Source organism: Protopterus annectens, chromosome 3.part0 (genome assembly GCF_019279795.1).
Source record: "Protopterus annectens isolate FY-2018-M chromosome 3.part0, PAN1.0, whole genome shotgun sequence".
Classification (NCBI taxonomy): Eukaryota; Metazoa; Chordata; order Ceratodontiformes; family Protopteridae; genus Protopterus; species Protopterus annectens.
Genome location: NC_056731.1, coordinates 570,945,970 through 570,969,358, shown reverse-complemented (window position 1 = coordinate 570,969,358; position 23,389 = coordinate 570,945,970).

The window sequence follows — 23,389 nt, the reverse complement described above, 5'->3', positions numbered from 1 at the left end:
GACTGTCAGGTGCAGTCAGGGTTGGTGACAGTATAACCCCCAGCAGGGCTGCATATGTGCATCCCCCACAGGCTGTACTGTTGTATGTTGGGAGGTGTGTGTTGACTGTGTACATGAGAATAGCTCTATTGCCACATGTACAACATAGTCATCATAGTGACAGGCAATAGCACTGTTACGTGCCAGTTGGACATGCCTGTATATAAGTGGTACGTGGCACGTGGACAGGCCGTAGAAACCACCATGTCTCACGAGGTATGTGAGTGATGTGTGTACGACAGCTGTTGTACAGCTATCAAGCTAGACATGTATGGACAGACAGTGTACCTGTGAGGACTGGTGTGAAATAGGTGCTAAACTAAGCTGTAGCTCATAACGTGCCAAGAAGCTCTGAACAAGTGCTGAGCATGCCCATACATTACAGATAGGGTGTTGTATAATATCAACCCACAAGTGTTGACAACAATCATGATTGGTGGCACCGCATCAGAACACTGCCGGGTATGGTCTGCAGGTCCATGAACCATTATCAATGTAGATGTTAGCAGTACAGATGTACAAGACAGTATGGATGTTTGGCTACAGATGCCTGTGTATGTCACAGGAGTGTTCTACTAGTGGCCTGTTGACAGACTCACAACTACCAAAGGTGCTACAGTGACATGTGCATATCACACAGTGTCAGCTACAGTAAACCAGGGTTGATGTGTTGTACCCCACCTGCATTGTAGCCCATACCACACAGACAAATGTCAGCCATCTGTGTATGTGAGGATGTGAATGGCCATGACCTATGGGCAATTGTTGTCACAGTGTTGTGAACAACATACAGAATGGGCTGTGTGTGTGATGTGTGTGACATATGTGCACATTCTGGTGGATGATATCAGCAATGACACCACTAGGGGAATACCCCCGTACCCATTAAGAAACACCTAGGCTGTGGTCAACAGTATGGACACTGTGTTAGGGATGGTGTAGTGTAGTACACCTCCCTAAGCTGGAGACAACTCCCTGGCCCTTTAGGTAGTCATCCGAGGTACCCATGACATGACAAGGTGGTATCCATAAGCACGGAGATCATTGGACAGGCATACACAGCACCCGTGTGACCAATATTGGAATACACATCACCCTCCAGGGGTAGGACCCATGCGTGGATGGCCGCTACCAGCCTCCACAATACTCACCTCCAGTATGCAGCATGCTATCCACCTTGCGTACAAACATATGCCACACTATGCTGTTAGACATGCTATATGTCCATAGCCTGATCTGAAAGACATACGTCATGGACAACCACCTTCCTATGACTAGGATGGCCACATGCTGGACAGATCCCTGTGCCATACCTGTGACATACTCCCACAATACCATGCAGCCCTGTCCACATAGCTGCACATATCATCTCTGGCATACATGGTGTGACGGCCGTATGGTAGATGTAGTATCATCTATCTGGATCAGTAATGTGTCACTGATGCCCCTCGTGGTGGCGTAATGGGTGTTGGATACAGCTAGGAAACCCAGCCCATACATGCTATAGCCGATAACCTTACCTGCGAATGACGTCCGACTAGCCATTGTCCCATGTCTATCATATGTGCAACACAGGAGATCCGTGGCAGGATGTTGAACAGCTGTACAGTGCAGTGTAGATGTCTATGGGAAAACAGGTGCATGTACAGGTTTCCTTGCGTACTTGGTGCATTGTCACTACCCAAGTCCAGTAAGGCTGTGTCTGTGTTGATGTGTGACATATCCACAGCATCAAGGTCAACAGCATTACCATGGATACATCAGACATGAATAGATAGGTAAGAACACCAGTGCAGGCAAACAGACATGCCCACATGGAGATTGACGTCACATGCAGTAGGAACTCTAATGAGGTGACACACATATATGGGGATGATATCCAATGCAAAGTGTTACATGTGTGTGACACATACATGCCAGTCGTGTTAGTGTCATCTTGATTTGCAAATATAACTGCGAATGTACTAGAATGTATGTGCAGCAGTATCACTGTACATGTCTGTAAATGTGACCTGTTACCTTCATCATGTCTTACAGATAATGCCGCGTACACGCCTACCAGCATATAGCCGACAGGAGGATGATGTCATAATCCTGTACCTCCATGAGAACTATGAGGTGTTATTTAGCCACTTGCCACTGCATGCACAGCAGCGGGATGACCTCTGGCAGGATCTTTGCAGGAGGGTCAACGAAGTGGGCGGCCACAACCGCACCTACCAGCAGGTGTGCAGACACTGCATGGACCTGATAAGTCATGCAAAACAGTGTGCCACTGCAATCGCCAGGGAACATGGTGGAACGGGTGGTGGGCCACCAACCCAGCCTCCACTCACACAAACAGAGGAGCTACTGGCCAGTCTGGGAACACCCTCGGAACAGCTCCCACAAACACTAGCTGCCATCGTGGAGGTGGGTGTCTCCCAACCAATGAGCCTGCAGTTCCCTGGTAAGTCAGTACTGAACATATGGCCAGTATATCCCATGTACGTGCATGTGTCAGTGTACATCATGTAATGTAACAACATATGCAAGGTATGTGGACACACATGCTTTATGATACCCTGTGTATGCACCATACCTCTGAACTGTACGGGTATTTGCAGGCTGTCCAGATGTCTGCCTCATATTGTAGGTGTGTTCCCCCTTAATATCTGTCCCTTTCTGGCAAATAGCTAAGAAATGGAGTCATTAAATGATGACATACAGTTGTGTTTACGACTGCACATTCCGTGTCAAACTCATATGCATGCAAACCTATTGGTCTAGCAAATTTCTAAGTTAGTAAGAGCAATATGTCACAGTTGTCCCTATATGTCCCCCATCATAGTAGGCTTTGTCCACATTTATTGTTCTAAGAGGTTGAGAGGTATGGTATGCACACATGTGCTGACAGTATGCTATTGTACAGGTGAATGTGTTAACCTGCACTGTGCACCCTGTGGCTGTCATACAGTCATGGATAATGTTCATACTGCTGTGTCACCCTATACACGTACCTCTGGCGTGCCGCATAGACAAGAGTCCGTTGCAGGTGAGACTATCATCGGTATCAGGCATGTCAAAGCATAGATCTATTCTCCATGTGGCCAGTTAATACATGGATATACAGGTCGCATCACACATCATCCACACAGGCCACCCATGTGCAATATATACAACTGAAATGATACACAGACATGAAACTACAGTATCTGTCATTGCTACATGTGTGTCCTGCTGTGCATACAATGGTGGAGTTGTTCTACAATGGAGATATATGTACTATACAGTGGAACAAAATGTGTGGTACACAAACCAGTACCACACAGTGAGCAGTGATATGGGCAGACCACAGGCATCACCAATGTGTTACATGCCCCTGCAATGGTTTCACACATTGTGATGTTCCATCTGACATGTCTGAGACACGTAGTGTTTTGGTTGCAATATTGTCACAATTTCCCATAACCCATACCCCACATACCACACATGCACCTGTTGTCTGCATAGCCCTGTGGATGGTGACATAACCAACATCTATGGGTGTATGTCATATGGGACAACACAGACATGTGTGATAGACGGCCATCACATACATGACCAACACATGTGCACACATGGCCATGGGGGATGTCCAGAGACATGTAACCACACAGAAGATGGGATGTGGATACACCCTGTCCCACTTTGTCCACACGTGGTCCAAGTACAGCCATACTAGACCGATTGTACAGGTGATGTGGTATGCTGCACATCATAAATGCCTGTGCACAGCTAGTGGAGGTGTCAGTGACATGTACCTCATAAGATGTGTTGAGCATGATGTCTGTGTCATAGCATGACAGTAGTCACCTTCACAGATTCCACTGACAGTGACACCAGGCCACAGAAACTGTACTATTCCCCCCTGCCGTAGGACATCACTGTTAGCTGTGCACCTTGTGTGCGTGGTACATCAATGTCATGTGTGAAATGGTGACGCGATAGGTCCGCTATGTGTGGACATGGTTGCCAGGCAGCTAACACTTAAAATAGCTTTAAACTGCTACTAACAATCAGAAAAGGCTATCGCACTTTAGTGTGTAGCCTACAAAAGTTAAACAAATTATTTAAACAAAAATCGACTTTTTAAAAGTGCAGGCAGTCAAATAAGTACAATATGTTAAAAAAAAAAACAAGCTTTTAAATCACAATAAACACAGGAGTGTCATATGTATGTCCTCCAGTGACCTGTGACATGACACAGCATGGTTGGGTGTGTATACACCTCACCATCATAGGTCACAATCCACAGGTATGTCATGGGTATGCATGCAGGTCTTGACATGCACTGTTTAGCAATATAGACGCCTCATGATGCCATGCGATGGCACAGTGTCTGTACATCACACTGTACAGCAATGTAGATAGCTCAGTCCCCTACCATGCCCATGCACATTTGCTCAACATGCATTCTATCTGTAGGGCATATGGACAACACCGCAATGTGATACCCAGTACGATGCTGTACATGTGTCAGGACACCATTGTGTCAGGCATGCATGCATGTTAATGCACACATCAGCAGATTACATGTCAAGGTCACGTCAGCCATGTGTACTGTTATCCTGTTCTGGTCCACATGGTGTATCACCGGGATGAATGCATACTACCATGATCATGTGAATTGCATGGATAATGATATGACACCTGCCTGCTGTAGTGTGCATTCCAGGGGGTATGCTTACAAACACTATTGATGTCTGAGCTGCATGCTGTCAGCTGTATCACAAGCATGCTGCATGCCATCTGTCATCTCACATGCATGGTGTGTCAGTGTGTGTGTGTGTGTGTGTGTGTGTGTGTGTGTGTGTGTGTGTGTGTGTGTGTGTGTGTGTGTGTGTGTGTGTGTGTGTCAGTGTGTGTGTGTCTATCGCAATTTAGAGTCTTTCTTTGCATTCACAGGTGATGTAGGTGCGTTACCCTCCTGCGGTCCATCTGATAGTGTCCCCACAGATGTTAGCAGTGATGAACATATGCACGAGGTACAGGCAGGGATGTCAGGGATCTGTGCCAATGGTTGCCATCCAAGCTATGTCCCCCTCTTCCCCGCACACAGTTCAGCTGTCAACACATACCGCATCTACAGTGGCCATAGAGGAAGGACAGCCAGCATTTGTTAGTGTTGAGCAGGAACATGTGGTGGCTACAGAAGGTGTGTCTCCACACCATGGTGGCAGTATACTGACTGCAGATGCCACACAGGCATGTGGCTGGTGCTGCTTGTAGGAGGACCACTGGCAGACATGCACTTGCAGGACATAGCGCAGCAGCTGGGATCACCAGATACATGTTCCAGACTGTAATGGCAGCACAGGCATGTGACAAACGGCAGAACAGAGAAGTACAGAGGCTGCAGAGGGCTGCTATCCGTACCCTAAACAACAACATCCAGGCATTGGCAGGTGCTCAACAGCAGCTTGCTGATGTTCTGGACAGGCGATTGGGTGACATGGCCAGAATCCTCGACCGTGGCATGGCAATCCGCGAGCGTGAGCTGTCTGTGCTGGAACATCTGGTAGGGGTGAGGCATAGGATACATGGACATAGGCCAGCTACACCACCTAGTGCAGGTCAACGTGAGTGTGCCACCTCACATGGCTGCTCCCATAGTGCCGGTAGCAGTAGCAGTGCAGCTGGTGCTGCAATGTCCACACCAGGTCATAACAGGCCACGTGAATGTGGCCCTGGACGTTCCCAGTGGGGACACGGTTCCAGTGGCTATGTGTCGCCAGACAGTAGCCATTCTGTTCCTCTGCCTGGTAGTGCCTGTGCAACCCCTGGCAGGCACAGGACACGTGGCCGTGTCTGGTCACAGTGAGCTGTACAACCTGGTCTGTACAATCTGGAGCTGTCCATAATACCCTTGTGTAGGCCTCACAAATGACAGAACTGTGTGGACACATACACACACACAGCAAACACAACTGTAAGGCTCCACAACACCCACATGCATACGGAACAGACATGTCCATTCAAATCACTGGCCCTTACCCACACACATGATGTCATCCATTGGTGCAGCCTATGCCCCTGGCAAACAGTATCACCCTGTGCATATGATGAAGCCTGTGCTGCATCCCTGTCATCCACACCATCGGTGCAGGGATATGCTCATATGGTCTGATGCACAGGGTGAACAGAATAGTGAGAGGTGTATCTAACATTACTTGTGTATGCATATTGTGGGATGTGTATGTTGTATTGGTCTTGTGTGAATTCTGAGAGGTGTATCTAACATTACTTGTGTATGCATATTGAGGGATGTGTATGTTGCATTGGATGTGTGTGAATACTGAGAGATGTGTATGTGACATCAGTGGTGTACTGTCAACATGCACCAGTCATACCATGTAGTCCAGGTACAGCATGCATTGTGATATGTTCACAGTATGTGTCTCGGTTACAACAGTAACAGCATGTTGGTAATGATGCCCTGGTTCCCTCTTATGGTGTACTGGCATGTGCCTACAAGTAGCAGTGTTTGCAGTCCCCCATGTGTAATTGTGGAGTACTCACAGGCACGTATGGCAATATCATCATGCTAAACATACCCTCAACCTGACTGTTGGACAGTCGAACATGACACAGATGTCCGCACATATACTGCCCCTGAAGCATGTGGTCAGTTGAACAGGCTACACCAGACAGAGATGTGACATACATACTGGGAAACATTACAGGTATGTTGACATGGTGCAGGGGTTGTACACAGCGGTCTGGCCAATGATGACGTTAGAGGCCACCTGATAGCATGAGGCCACACTGTGTAGCGGTAATACCCTGTCACAGTACAGGAACATGGCCACATTCACGGGGTCTACAGCACTATAACGCACACCCCATAGTGTTGAGGTGTGGACCCTTGCCTATGTGGTCATCACCCTCGCAGTACTTTGCACCCACATGACGTGGCACAGAGAAGGGACATGCACAGGTAGCCAGTATGGCTGGGACTGATGGCATCAGCAGGGTAGTAGACTGCATCACCATGAGGGGTTAGTGATCCTGTTTCCACAGTATGGTAGCATACACCCTCACACCAAGCACCAGACAGCCATACATACATACACACACACACACACACACACACACACACACACACACACACACACACACACACACACACACACTGTAGTGACCAGATATGTGTGTACGGATAGCTTATGTGTGTGATGCACCACACCTGCCGACGTCATGCTTTCCACATTGCAGTATGTACAGATCTCTACAATGGTGTACAGGGATGTGTTACATCTGGGACATAGTCCCCACCTTATGTGGCATGTGTGGTCACACAAGCGGACACACATGGCAGTGCTGGGAATGATACACCTGCCATATGATGAGCCGTTTGCTAGACATGCAGCGGTAATGTCCACAGTATATGTACCAACGCTATGTCTGGAAATTGTGTGGCTATATGCACATGGGAGGATGTCAGTGATACAGGTGTCACGTGACATACAGTTGGTTACACCTGACCGCTGTGTATGCGTTAAGTCATCACCATCAAGTAACAGTGACATAGCGTACTGTTTGCACATGGCATGGTAGGATGGCGTGTGACACACCTGTGAGCCATCCACGGCACACATACATCTACACAGGTGGATCACCACTTTATGTACACACATCCCTCCATACATGATGTACAGCCAACCGTACTGTCTGTATGTCACCATATACAGGTGTCAATGATGGGACTGCATTGCGACTGCATGTTGTAGTTAGGCACAGCTGTGTTATGGACATCGGCCACTGCACATGCATGATTGCTGCATGCACAGTACAGATTGTACATGTGCGTTGGTCCTACATGTGTCTTATGTAGCCATGTTTGTATGCATTGCTATTGGTGGACATGTGTGTTGACATACATAACACATGGACTGTGGTATGATATCACGGGTGTCATGGGCGACTACTACAGGGGAATGTGTCCTCCGTCAACATTGCTACCTCCTGTACTGTGAGCATTCAACAGACATGGACCCACCTTCCATTTGCGTGTGTATGATTGCTTAGGCCACTGTTCTGCACGGTGGACAGCAAAGGCTTAGCTATGTACATATGTGTTGTGTGTGTGGTGCAGGCACACATCCACTACAATCACATGTTTGACATATCCAAACATGTGTGTTCGTTGGTGTACAGAAACACTCATCTGTCACAGCTGTGTAAGACCCGGGGCCCCTGGTATGTCTTGAGCTGACCTTGTCATGTATAGTGGTATACTTGCAATGCATAAAACCTGTTGGAACCCTGTCAGTACATGTGTACTCTGCACAGTTGCTGTAGACCTCTGTACAGTCCACTGGTCATGTGTCACATGGTGTTGTGGTAATGTATGGCTGTGTATTGCTGCAGCAATGACATGGTGATGTCTCAAGGGCTACAGTGTAGACTGCGGTGTGTACGTCTGGGATCTGCACCTGTGACAGCTGTGATGGCAGCTGAGAGTGTACTGGTCACTGCATGGTGTGACCGCTCTGTGTGTGGCGACAGTGTCTAGACTCCGTCTGCATGTAAGATGGCCCTTTGCAACTGCTAAGTGTGTGAGCATGCCCAGTACGCTGTTGTGTAGATGGACACACATGACAGTCCAAACTGAGCCCTTGCGAGTTGAGACTCCGTCTGCATGCAAGACGGCCCTTTGCAACTGCTAAGTGTGTGAGCCTGCCCAGTACGCTGTTGTGTAGATGGACACACATGACAGTCCAAACTGAGCCCTTGCGAGTTGAGACTCCATCTGCATGCAAGATGGCCCTTTCCAACTGCTGTGTGAGCATGCCCAGTACGCTGTTGTGTAGATGGACACACATGACAGTCCAAACTGAGCCCTTGTGAGTTGAGACTCCGTCTGCATGCAAGACGGCCCTTTGCAATTGCTAAGTGTGTGAGCATGCCCAGTACACTGTTTTGTAGATGGACACACATGACAGTCCAAACTGAGCCCTTTTAAGTTGAGACTCCGTCTGCATGCAAGACGGCCCTTTGCAACTGCTAAGTGTGTTAGCATGCCCAGTACACCGTTGTGTAGATCGACACACAGTACAATCCAAACGGACGTGTATTAGTAAGAGTGTGGCCATGCCCAGTGACACCTTGTGTCAGTGATGTCCTTCTGTGCATGGCCGTTGACATCCTGTATAGCCATGGTGGTTATCCAGGCAACAGATGTCCATTTTCAATGTCACGATGGATGCCTACTGAGTATACACTGGTCGACTATCTTGAAGGGTGTACTGTCTGTGGCGCATCCCGTGACTATGCCATATTGTTGTGATGCACCATAAATCTTACGTTGCCCTGATCACACCACTGCCGTGTGTTTGTCTACGTGTACCGTGGGACAGTAATATGTCTGTATGCTTTCAGACTGATCACTCTCTATACAATCCCTGTCGGCGTCCTTGTCACTGTGGATGAAGACACACGCCTAGAAGCATGCCTCTGGGATGGCTGTATTTACTAATCTCGGTAGCGCGTTCTGTAAATGCATCATGCTGTAGTGTGACAGGGTAGTTAGGTGTATGTTCGACTCCCAGCCCTGCCAAGTGTGTGTGTGTGTGTGTATTTGCACGCTTGCTCCCGTCTGCCTGGGGACTCAGTCTTGCTTTTAGATGCCTCACACCACAGAAATTTCCTACCGATGTCTTTGCCTTTGCAGATGATGACACACACCTAGATGTCTGCCTCTGGGACTGCTGTGCTTAGTAATCTCGGTAGCACGTTCTTTAAATGCATCATGCTGTAGTGTGTTAGGGTAGTTAGGTGTATATTTGACTCCCAGCCCTGCCAAGAGTGTGTGTGTTTGCGTGCATGCTCTCGTCTGCCTGGGGACTCAGTCTTGCTTTTAGATGCCTCCCACCACAGAAATTTTCTACTGACGTCTTTGCCTTTGCAGATGATGACACGCACCTAGATGTCTACCTCTGGGACTGCTGTGCTTAGTAATCTCTGTAGCGCATTCTGAAAATGCATCATGCTGTATTGTGTTAGGGTAGTTAGGTGTATGTTCGACTCCCAGCCCTGCCAAGTGTGTGTGTGTGTGTTTGCGCGCATGCTCCCTAATGCCTGGGGACTCAGTCTTGCTTTTAGATGCCTCACACCACAGAAATTTCCTACCGACTTCTTTGCCTTTGCGGATGATGACACGCACCTAGGTGTCTACCTCTGGCAGTGCTGTGCTTAGTAATCTCAGTAGCACGTTCTGTAAATGCATCATGCTGTAGTGTGTTAGGGTAGTTAGGTGTATGTTTGACTCCCAGCCCTGCTAAGTGTCTGAGTGTGTGTTTGCGTGCATACTCCCGTCCGCCTGGGGACTCAGTTTTGCTTTTAGACGCCTCACACCACAGAAATTTCCTACCGACGTCTTTGCCTTTGTGTATGATGGTACATGCCTAGATATCTGCCTCTGGGACTGCTGTGCTTAGTAATCTCGGTAGCGAGTTCCGCAAATGCATCATGCTGTAGTGTGTTAGGGTAGTTAGGTGTATGTTCGACTCCCAGCCCTGCCAAGTGTGTGTGTGTGTGTGTGTGTGTGTGTGTGTGTGTGTGTGTGTGTGTGTGTGTGTGTGTGTGTGTGTGTGTGTGTTTGCGTGCATGCTCCCATCCGCCTGGGGACTCAGTCTTGCTTTTAGATGCCTCACACCACAGAAATTTCCTACCAACGTCTTTGCCTTTGCGGATGATGATACGCACCTAGATGTATGCCTCTGGGACTGCTGTGCTTAGTAATCTCGGTAGCGCATTTTGTAAATGCGTCATGCTGTAGTGTGTTAGGGCAGTTAGGTGTATGTTCGACTCCCAGCCCTGCCAAGTGTGTGTGTGTGTTTGCGCGCATGCTCCCATCCACCTGGGGACTCAGTCTTGCTTTTAGACGCCTCACACCACAGAAATTTCCTACTGACGTCTTTGCTTTTGTGGATAATGACATGCACCTAGATGTCTGCCTCTGGGACTGCTGTGCTTAGTAATCTTGGTAGCGTGCTCTGTAAATGCATCGTGCTGTAGTGTGACAGGGTAGTTAGGTGTATGTTCGACCCCCAGTCCTGCCAACTGTGTGTGTGTGTGTGTGTGTTTCCAGCTGCATGACAACAGTACATTGCTTTTACAGTATTCACTCTCCATAACATCCGTGCGGCATCTTTGCCTTTGATGCTGCTGTCTGCAGGCTAGACGTATGCCTGTGTAAATCATGTGATCCACTAATCACGGCAGCATGTTCTGTAACTGCGTAATGCTGTCGTGTGGTACAGTGGTTAAGTTTGTGCTTTGCTCCCAACCCTGCCATGTGTGTTGTGTGTGTGTGTGTGTGTGTGTGTGTGTGTGTGTGTGTGTGTGTGTGTGTGTGTGTGTGTGTGTGTGTGTGTGTGTATCTATATATATATATATATATATATATATATATATATATATATATATATATATATATATATATAGCTATATATCTATATATATATATATATATATATATATATATATATATATATATATATATATATATATATGTATATTATATATAGATATGTATGTTGGGATTATCACTCTTGAATGTGCTGCATTATCTGTATGTGAGAACCTTGGATGTATGTACATCTGCTATGGCTCTGTGATAGTGCACATACTGTGTGCTGCAGTGATCATGGGTTATACTTGTGTAGTGACCGGTTATTGTGTTGCTGGGTATTACACAGGCATTGGAAACAATGTTAGTACAGCACCTTTGAATGGTCGTATGCGCATCTCGGCAACAGTCAGCAGTGGTTATTACACTGGAGTGTGAGTATGGCACATATCCGTCTGTAGTAACAGACAATTCTATGCACCTCAGGTTAACATTACAGACTCACGTTTATCCACAGGTTGCGGTACAGATCCCAGGACTGTATGTGTATACATTGACAGGTGCAGGACTGGGTTGTGTTGGATGCATGAAGGGGTGTCCATAGCCAGTAATGGGGATCTCTACAGCCTGGCAGGTACGGTCTGTGACTGTCCCACAACCTCCTGTATATGGCTGACACATGCTATACCTGTGTATATGCAGACACACACACTTACCACAAACAGCTACGGCTATCACATACACAAACACATTGCACCACCATTGGGCCATGCAATAACCATTGTCACTCACACACACACACCTACGTGTACATTGGATGGCTCAATGACAGTTCTGGAAATGTTAACACCACACCCTGCGCATATGATGTCACCTGCGCCACCACCTGTGATGTGTAACATTGATGCAGGATCTGACTAACCTGGTGCTGATGCACATGGTGGCTTTATTCCACTGTACTGATGTTAGCATGCTGTTAACACAGAGTGAGTTACTTCCTGGTGTATATCAGCAGGCATGATGCATTGCAGCTATGCCCATCACTGTAGCATAGTTTACAGCACTGTTAATTCTGATGATGTATTCTCCATCCATGTGCCATTTCACTGATGTGTGTAGTATTGGCAGCATATGTGTCTGAGTGTGTGGTATGTGTGTGATCTGTGTAGTACACATGTATACATGCTTACAAACGCATACACGACATTACACAGGCTTCACCATTCATACACTAGCTTACTCGTTCTTCCACACTCCACACGTGCACAAACACGTGCGCACACATGCTTACTCGGGCTTACTGGCGCACACGGGTGCAGACACACTGTGGGCAGGTTTGCAGGTCACATCTAACTAAACCTACATTTTGTATGTATATTATACATATATGTCTTGTTTTGAAGCGCAGCGCGTTCTCGTGGTGCTGAGCTACGCTTCCACACCAGAGATCGGGGGAGGACAACTACTGGTTTATTGATATCCAATGGACAAAGCTGCCACTGGCCTTGGACTTAGACATTGGCATGCTTCTTCGACTGTATTCATACTGTATTTGCAGCTGCCATTGCTCCGTTTAGCAATGTGCAGAACGTTAGTCGCATAACATCCAGGTACATTTCTGCACATAACTCTGCTCTTGCAAGGACAGCTTACTGTTTCATGTATCGTGTAATTATATAATTTGCATAGCTTACACATACAAATGGGGTATGTTGCAAATCCCAACATTGTCCGTGCAATGTTCGTGTTACGGGCAGTCTTGCATGCCCCTACGGGTGTTTGTTGAATAGCCTGGCAGTCATCTTTCCTTGCTGTACTCTCACTCAATCCATATATGCCAGAGGCTTCATGTATCATGGCCTAGGCTTTGCTGTTTGCTATGTCTATTTGTGGTGTATGCATGACTGTGGGTCTGTCCCACTGTCATTACTGGTAAAGGTGATGCCCTATAGGTACTTCATGTAGACCGCTGTGTCATTTGACATGTCAGCACATATCTGCGGCCAATAATGAACTTCCTACTGCAGCACTTTTCATACCTTCTGAGTTATCTTGCGGTCGATAATGCTGTTTCCTCAGACATGTATCTGTTTCTGATCATACCTCTCAAACTTATAGAGCAAAACATCAGTACAAAGCTTAACATGATGGTGGGGGGGGGACAAATAGGGGAAGATTCTACATATTGCTCTTACAAACTTAGATAGTTGACAGTATAATAGGTTTTGCATTAGTATGACCTTTCTGAGGGATTTGGGGTCTTAAACTCATATGTTTGTCATTATTTATTGACGTCAGTTCTCAGGTATTTGGCAGACAGGTACAGATTGTAAGAGGAACACACCAAACATATGAGGCATACATCTGCACATTCGTACAGTTGCGAGGTATGTTTCTGATACTGGGAATCAATTTTCTTACACCAATACACACAATATATGGCGCCATCACAGGCCAGTTGCCATTACATTCCTATTGCAGGACACACCCACCCAGAGGGTTATATTCCTCACACAGGCCAACAGGTGCTTATCCACACTAATTATTCTGTCATGTACCTTATGTGTACGCCGGTATTTGCGCTTTCCATCAGTGGCAGAGCTCACATATGAGTATGGGGGACTGGACACTATATCGGTGACACTGCATGACACCCTGAGGGACACATGTCTTTTGAGTCTATTAACCTTCCACATTGACTTTCACAGGGCATACGTTGTCATTCACATTTGTGGAAATACATGCTTTTGACTTGTACATGTTTTGTCATTTGTCCTGACGTCTTTCTTCTCACCTGTCCACCTAGTATCACTAGTTCTGTACATTTATTTAGGACTGGTTACCTTCATACCTCTCACCTGTACACATTATGGGTAAATGCTCTGAGGTTTGACCTATGATTCTGTTACATTTGTCATGATAATGTGCCTTTCTGGTAGATTGCTGGCAAGGCATGACAGACTGTGCGGTTAGGCAATAATGACTGACATTTCTATTTCATGATTATTAACTCTCATAACATTCGTATTCCTGACTACGCAATTATTCTATCAATGTTCTGACTTTGTCTGTGGTATATTTAATATAGTCCCTATTTGTATTTCATGTACTATGCCTTAGTCCAGCTGTCTTATTCTGACATTATGGCAGGTATGGTTACCATCTTGGTCGTACGCATGTCCATCCATGATAATTGCCTACATGACACTGATATAGGTCCCTACGTCTTCCTCCAATGGTTTACACACTATCCAGTAGATGGGTTGCACCTTTTTGGAGAATATAGGCGTGTGCTATACCCACATAGGTATATTGATCACTCCCATGGGGCGTACCTAATAGATCTGTGCCAACCAACACCTAGGCCCATTTCTGCATACCCATGATTCCCATACCTGACACCCCTCTACAGTACCCATTAGACATGTTTAATGTGAGCGATAATAAAGTGTGAGGACACTTCTGAGCACTCCCCACTCTGCGGATATCAGGTCGTACGTCATACATTCTATCGACCCATGTGTTATTACCCTTACACCTGCTACTGTTGCATATACACCTATATCGTAGTTGCACTGGTGACATCTTTTGCATCAATGATGGTTTGCCCTTCATGCAGGATCAATTTTTGGGGTCCAGCAAAGGACACCTATATTCATGTTTAATGTGTAGAACTTGCAGGCCCTGTCACACTGGTACTTTCCGGGCAATGGCTTGGAAAGCAATGGTGTGTTCTCCTTTCATGCATGTCTGTCTGTCTATCCATAATAGCTATACTGTGACCTATTTATGTACATGTGTTATATGTACAGGGACATATGTTTGTTGTGTATATATCTATTCATGTATCGTGTGTGTATAGATATATATATGTACATATATACATATGTCTGTACATTCCTCATCTCATAATTTGCTTTGGTTTATGTCTGTGGATATATGTGTATATATATCTCCATATCATACCTTTCAACTGTACAGATTTCCGCTGCATGTACAGCTGTTTGCCTCTTATCTTTGGTCCGTTTTTCATAACCTTGTGTCTATCTGGCAAGTTAGTGGCATATCATTAAAGACTGACTCTGGTAAATAATGACAAACATTTCAGGTTATGACTTCATACCCTTCAGAGAATCCATGCTAGTGACACACCTGTTATTCTATCCACTTTCTATGTTTGTTAGGGCAATATCTGGGGATAGTCCCTAACTGTACCAGTTGTTTTCATGGCTTTGTCTGGTTTCGTACTTTACGGGGTTAACAGGTATGAGCCATGTACATAGAACGTGGGGAAAACAGCATTCATTTTCTATTCTGTGAGTGGATTACACATGCGCAGGTGCACTTGCATATCCTTATTGTGGGTTACATATATTTCATAGATAATTGTGCTTATGTGAACTTTCATAATTCTGACCATAACAGTTGCATATCTGTATTCCGGTTTACGGACTGCTGCGAAACACATGTTCTCCTTTACATATTTAAATGTGTGTACAGCACAAACGCATTCATTACACTTTCAAGTTATATGTGCAGTGGTCGTAGGTCAACCGGGACTGCATTCACGTTGGCCGGATGCCGGAACCACTATTCTATTGGTGTTCTCCCTCATTACTTAGCTACATCAACATACGCCTCACTGCTTCACCTACAACACAGGCATCCATTCTCCTGCTGGGAAAAACACGGTACTGCATATTACACATTCCCTATTGCCTACTGCTGTGGACTCCAGCTGCATTGTTAATTACTCTGAGGATATGCAGAACACCAAGGCATATAGTCCAGGCACATACAGGTCTTTGATTGTCAGGGTGTTCATGTAGTGATCTGGTTTTAGGCTTGTCCACCTGGTGAATGGAACTTCCCTGGCCAAGTTCAAATGTCAGACGAAGCATATGGACAGGGATTTCCTCCCTATTTTGAAGTTTTACCTGTGTTTATAGACACAGGTGTTTGGGCAACTGTCAGCAGCTTATTCTCTTGGCAATACATATTATGGGTGGGGTTGTTACAGTCCATACTCCACAGTGAGGGGTGTTCTCATTCACATTTGACTATTACCTGTATACAGTCATACGGGGATTATTATTTTGGACATGAAGTGACTATAGGTATGCAGTTGTACATTACACAAGTGTGAAGGGTTGTTACTGTAAATATGTACGGACCATACCTCTCAACCTCTTAGAGCACCAAACCTGTGCAAAACCTACATGATGGGGGGACAATTAGGGACACATTTTAACGATTGCTCTTACAAGCTTAGAACATTGATAGAATACTAGGTTTTGCATTAGTATGACTTTTCTGAAGGATGTGGAGTCTTAAACTCAGGATATTTCTCATTATTTAGTGATGTCAATCCTCAGCTATTTACCACACTGGTGCAGATTGTTGGAGGCACACAACAACAATATGGGGCAAACCTCTGGTCATTCTTAGGGTTGCTACCTTTTCAAATGCCCAAAGTGGGACATGTTCTGTAGAGATATCAGATTTTCCAAGACAACACATTCCTACAGCCATGCATAGTACAGAACTTAACCTTTTTTGCACATATAGTAGCTTATTCTAGTAACATTTGAATTGCTTATGCTACTTCACATAACATATAGAAGTTTCATGTATAAAATAACTGTTTTATGCAACTATTAAAGGAAATTAGGAAATAACTTTGTCCTAAACTCTCAGGACATTTGCTATGTCTTGATTTTTTTCACAGGACACAACTGCCTACAGAGGGACTGTTACTCGCAAAGTGGGACAGGTGGTAACCCTAGTCATTTTGCGAATATCCATACAGTTGAGTGGTATGGCACGGACCCCTGTAATACGCTGTTGTGTTCTGGCAAAGCAGTAGCTCAGCATTAAAGACTGCAGTTGGAACGTGCTGACAGATAGTTGGGTTTCAGATTTCATACTCCGGACATTAATGCCAATGTGCAAACTGTTATTCTATCAAATGGCTATGTTTCTAAGAGCTATCTTTAAAAATTGTCCCTGTTTTTGGACCTTTGTCACACTTGTATTCACAGCTCTGTCCAGGTATCTTGCTCACACAGGTTGACAGGTATGGTCGGTCATGCCTGCACACAGTCAGTGTCCCTCACATTTGATCAGGGTTGACCTGTTTATGTCTGTGTCTTCCTCACCCTCCTGCCGATTTTCACTTTGCAAATGTGTGCATTATATTCTTCCTCCTATTCATGTCTGGAAACGTGCATCACGGGAAGGTGTTTTATCCTGGGTGGTAGGTTATGCATGCCCACTTAGGGCTGGACAGTGTCATGGACCTCCACTGCACATTCTGACTTGTGTCCAGATATCTACAGGATTGGACATCATGTTGTCATACCCATTCTACTATTTACACAAGTTGGTAATCCCATGAGGGATATCCCAAAAATTGGACTAGACCAAAACAAGTTAGATAACGAAGATTTTTGTGGCTTTACGAAAATGTGCAGGGGATTTTACATGCAGGGGATACATGTTTTGCAATCCTGACACTGCCTAGGGTGACAATACCTACTACATATGTGTAGGGGTCAATGTGTGTAGCTGTGTCTGCAACAAACCAGTCGACCAAGTACGGCTGGATTTGGTGGACGTTCTGGTATGGAGGCAGGTTGTGTGTTGTGGAGGGTATGGTGGGTAGGCTATTATGCATCCAGGTGTGTTGCGTTTGTTATGGCCAGTTCCATCAAGACCCATCTGTGGGTATGTGATGGTGACGTATCTATACATTTGTCTCGCAAATTTCCATATTCATATGTTTGTGGGATTATGTTCTATACTATGGCCTGTCTGCTTGTCTTGCAGCTGTTTCTACATGTGGTTATGTTTCTTTCCACTTCACTCGCTGCCCCCTCATACACCTCCGGTTCACCTTTTCTGCATACGACACAGTATCGCCTTTGAGGAATTTACCATTAAACACCCACCCCTCACACACAAATTCATCACACCCCATAGAGCACTTCTTTGGTTGTTGGCCCATGACACGGCCAGAGTTACACATTGACTACCCTACATGTGTCGGGTACCTTTATGGTTGTGTGGACTACCCTGCCATGTTTCCTTTCCACATGCTATACTTCACACACATAGGTACATGCCCATACTTCACTTTCATTACTTGGTTGGTGTATCCGGGTACTACCCGTTCGACTGTGTCACATACATGTTCGGATTATACAGCTGCCCTCCGGATTTTTCCAGCCTGTTGTACTCATTGGTAGGATGGCACCTTTTCCTATGTCCAAGCTATTCCTTACATATGTCCGACTGTTGTGGACAATGCCTCCCCACAGTCGACGGTTGTGTTTCCACCTTTTCAATTGACCACAGTGTGACATAGGGTTACCATCTGTCCCACTTTGCGAGGGACAGTCCCTCTTTGGGTAGTTGTGTCCTGACATGTAATTGTAAACATGGCAAATGTCCTGAGATTTTAGGACAAAATTATTTCTTATATTTTATGTAATAGTTGCATAAAACAGTTATTCTGTATCTGAAATACCTAAATGTTATGGGAAACAGAATAAGCAACTAAAATGCTACAAGAATATGCTTTTATTTAGGCAAAACAGTTAAGTTCTGTCCTTTGTACTGGCTGTGGGTATGTGTCAGCCTGTAAAATCTGATGTCTGTACCAAACATGTCCCACTTTGGCCATTTGAAAAGGTGGCAACCCTAGTGTGACATTTGTGGTGAACACAGCATATTTTACAGGCCGACACATACCCACAGTCAGTTTGACAGATAGAGCTTACAATTCTTGCCTATATCTAAGCTTATTCTTGTAGCATTTCGGTGTCTTATTCTGTTTCTTATGACATTTATGTAATATACGTTCAGTGAAATATGTTTAATGCAACTATTACATGACGTCTACAAAATAATTATGTCCTATATTCTCTAAACATTTGCCAGTTTTACATGTTTGTGTCAGGACACATCTGCCCACAGAGGGACTGTCGCTCGCAAAGTGGGACAGGTGGTAATCTTGGTCGACGGTACGGATCATACTGTTCCTTTTGGCCTACATGTGTCCGTATTGTTATGGCTATTTATATGCTCCTTCTGTTTCGTTTACATGCTTATGCTATTTCCTATCACATTTGGTATGTGAAATACGGACATACCTTTTGTGTGTGACTATTACATGCCTTGTGGGATATGATTCAGACATACGGTCACTGCATATATCTACATTTCTCCTCATGTATTTTGTTATGGACACATCTGCACAGCTATGTTCCCTCCCTCACATTATGGGTCAGCTGGTGACCGTCTCCGTTGGACTGGATGTGCCTACTGACAGTGCGCTAACATATGATATGTTTCACTTCCACATGGTATAGCTATCAACACTACGTTGGACTATGGGCACACGGTTTTCATGTAATTTGTTCAAGGGTAGGGACCCATTATTCCCTACCGTGCATTTGTGTTTGATTCTTCATTTTCTGTTCACAGGGACTATGCTTTGCATACGTTTCAGTATCCATGGACACTGATAGGTGTGATTACTCTTGCTGGTGGAATATAATATTCAGCAGTTTAGGCTGCTCCTTGACAGCTGACATTGACACGCCTCCCTGCGCAACTTCAATACGCCCCTTGCACTCGCGCACATTTCCTATGCACGTGGCTGTGGCGGCTGCGTGCCTTCATTAATATGCATATGGCGCAACTACTCTATATATACACCGCACAGCCAGCGCAAGCCTTACGCCGGCCTTGCGCCGAGCTTCATGAATCTGGGGGGTGGTCTTTTAAACCAGAAAGTTGTAAGAGATGGACAAACTGTCCAAATGGTCAATAAACTACAATTTCTCGGCCAAGAACCCTCCTCTTGTGGTAGACAGGCTACCTAGTGCTTACCACTCCCACTGAAAAGCTAGAAGGCGTTCCTCCAACACAGAAAGGCTTGTGGGGCTCAGAAGCTTACCAACAGTCCTGGATACAGCAACACTGTATCTGGACTTGGCTAGTTACAGAAACGAGCACAAGTGCGGCTTTTAAACCAGAAAGTTGAAAGAGGTGGAAAAAACTGCCCAAACGGCCAATAGCTACAATTTCTGAGCCAGGAACCACTCCTCTTGTGGTAGATAGGCTACCTAATGCTTACCACTCCCACTGATAAGCTAGAAGGCTTCCATCCAACACAGAAAGGCTTGGGGGCTCAGGTCGTCAAATGTCATTTGGTGTGATGTGTGTTTATTGATAGGGACTGTAACAAACTGTAAAATTTATTTAAATATTAAATGATTGTCATATAATTTGTATTGATTCTTAACCAATGCTTTTATATTATCTCTAATTTGTTATAATTATTTAAACTGTAGATGTTTTTGTTTAATTTTGAAGATTGCAAAATTATTGTTTTTAAAATGTTTTGTAATAATTTGGATATTTTTCTCACCAGGCCTCCACTGAAAATAGGCTACTAACCAATCAGACTTCCCTGGTAATCAAATGACAATAAATAAAAAATGTTTTTAATGCCTCTCTTATCAGATAGGATGACACGATTATCATAAAATTGTGGAAAATACAAGGCAATTGGACCATATGGCCTTTTACTCCTTAACAGTGGATCTTACCTCCTTTTTCAGGAAACTGTAGGCCAGTCATGCCCGGGTTCAATTTGTGAGTACCCATCTGATTGTCTAACCTCTTTTTAAAGGAAGCGACCACATCACATTAATTATGAAGTAAAATTTGCTCAACAGAATGGGAAGTCTTCATTTGATGAAGTTTCATATCTCTAGTTCTAGTGTTCGTTGGACCATTGGATTTGTGAAGATATAAAAGGTCTTGAACTGATGGATCCTCGATGGCCTGAAAATCAAAGCAGAGATTTGCCCTTAAGAAGTCTAAAGCACACTGAACACAGGTGAGCCTGTAATGGTCTGAAAGGCAAGGCACAGATTGCCCCTAATGAGTCTGTAATATAATGAACACAGTAACAGAGTCATCAGCCTCTATTGGTAGCTCAAGTCTTTTAGGCCTGTGATCTTTTTTTATAGGAAATCTGTGGGGCTCTCCAGTTCCCTGATATGTTTAGTGAGATACACCACAAAGGGGGCATTGTATTCTATGATCAGTGCAGAATACTAAAACATAAGATCTTCTTGTCCAGTGTGCTCGTTCCCAATTCTCTGTGGTGGCATACTGTTTAAATTAGAATAAAAAGATTTCAGTTCATCCTCCCTGTCTGGCTTCTCTTGAGGAGTAAAACTTGCTTATTCAGGTTAAAATGAGCGCACACCAGTGCAAACGCGCTTACAACTCTTTAAACAGCCTTATACATGCTTACTCTGGCTTAAACGTGTGCACTCACGCTTACACGCACGCATTCTGGTTTACTCGGGTTTACACACACGCACATGCGTGCATACCTGCTCAGCAAGAAACTTTGGTGTTATCCACAGCATACACCTTCCATTTCTTGCCTTTCCCTAGCCTACCTGTTGACACACCTCTTTCCATGATGTGTAAATGACAGCTGACACATGCCACTCTGCTCCAATGAGCTTCACTTCTTTCATACATACCCCCCTCGTGATGTCACCTATCTTCTACTTTATTACTCCCCATATCCTACTCCCACACTCTACTGACTGTGCTCATTTGCTATGTAAACTTGCGATTCACTATCCTAACACTCATTTACATAGGATTGCCTACTAATGCTTGGTTACATGTCTTAGACTGAGCTTCCCCCCTTGGCAACCTCTACTCGGTGGCCATGTTGTCTTCAGCCTGCCATTCCCCTGCATTGTACATTGACAATTTCAATAAAATACACATTTGTGGGTTTTAATTTTTAGTATTCTGGGTTTTAGAGCGCAGCCCATTTGTGCGGCGCTGCGCTATGCTTACACATCGGAAATCGGCGAAAAAAAAAAAATTTTCATATTGCATCAGGAAACATTTCACATGGCCGTATATTTGGCCATTGGCATGCTTCCTGCACTGGACGCAACCTTTATTTGGAGCTGTCATGGCTCCATTTTGCTATTTGCAGAACGGTACTCAGTTGTCAATTGAGCACATTTCTGCAAATAACACTGCTCTTACTCGGACAGGTTCGGGTTTCTGGAATCGCAAATCTACCTCATTTGCATGCCTTTCACCTGCAATTGAGGTAATTTGCATATCCCAGCCCTGTCTGTGTAAGATCCGTTTTAGGAGCTCTCTTACACGCCCCTACAGGCTGTTCCTGGATCGCTCATCGGACATGATGGCTGCATGGAGTCTTAATCTACTCTAAGACTCTGTGCAAGCCTTCGTGAATCTGGCCCATTCAGATTCCACTGGGGATGTTTGTTGAAGTTTTACTTCTGCTCAATATCTAGATCAAATTACATTTTTGACGAGATGCCCTTGTATCAGAATTAGAAATCCTATAAAATACTCAGGACAATATATATGTTTCTGTTTTCATTTGCAAAACATTATAGTTAAGAGTAAAAAAAGATGTCGGTCAAATTCACTTTAGGACAGAGACCACAACCAGCGATTTTTGAGCTGATCCAAAAGTGCATCGCAGTTGGCATGCCACTTCAGCAGCATTGGAAGATGACTGTATTGACAAGGCTTAGAGCATAGCTGGTCTGCATTGTGTGTGTGACTTTTAAATTGCCATCTTTATAAGGAAAAGTAATATATGTATAGAGAGTGTATTGCCCTGATTATCTTGGATTATCTTGGACAAGGATCATTGGCCAGCCCACACATTCTCAGTACACTTCAAAGGTGCTCATGCAAGTGTACAAAATTGAAAGAGCCTCTTATGTGACTAAATGTTATTCAGGAACATTCTAAGGAGTCCAGGTTTTCACCCAGGTTGCCCGGGTTCATTCCATTTTGAGAATCGACCAATCTTTTGGGATGGGGTTGGCATACTGACTGGGGTATTTAACTCAAAGACACAAGGTACAGGGTTTGATTCTCACC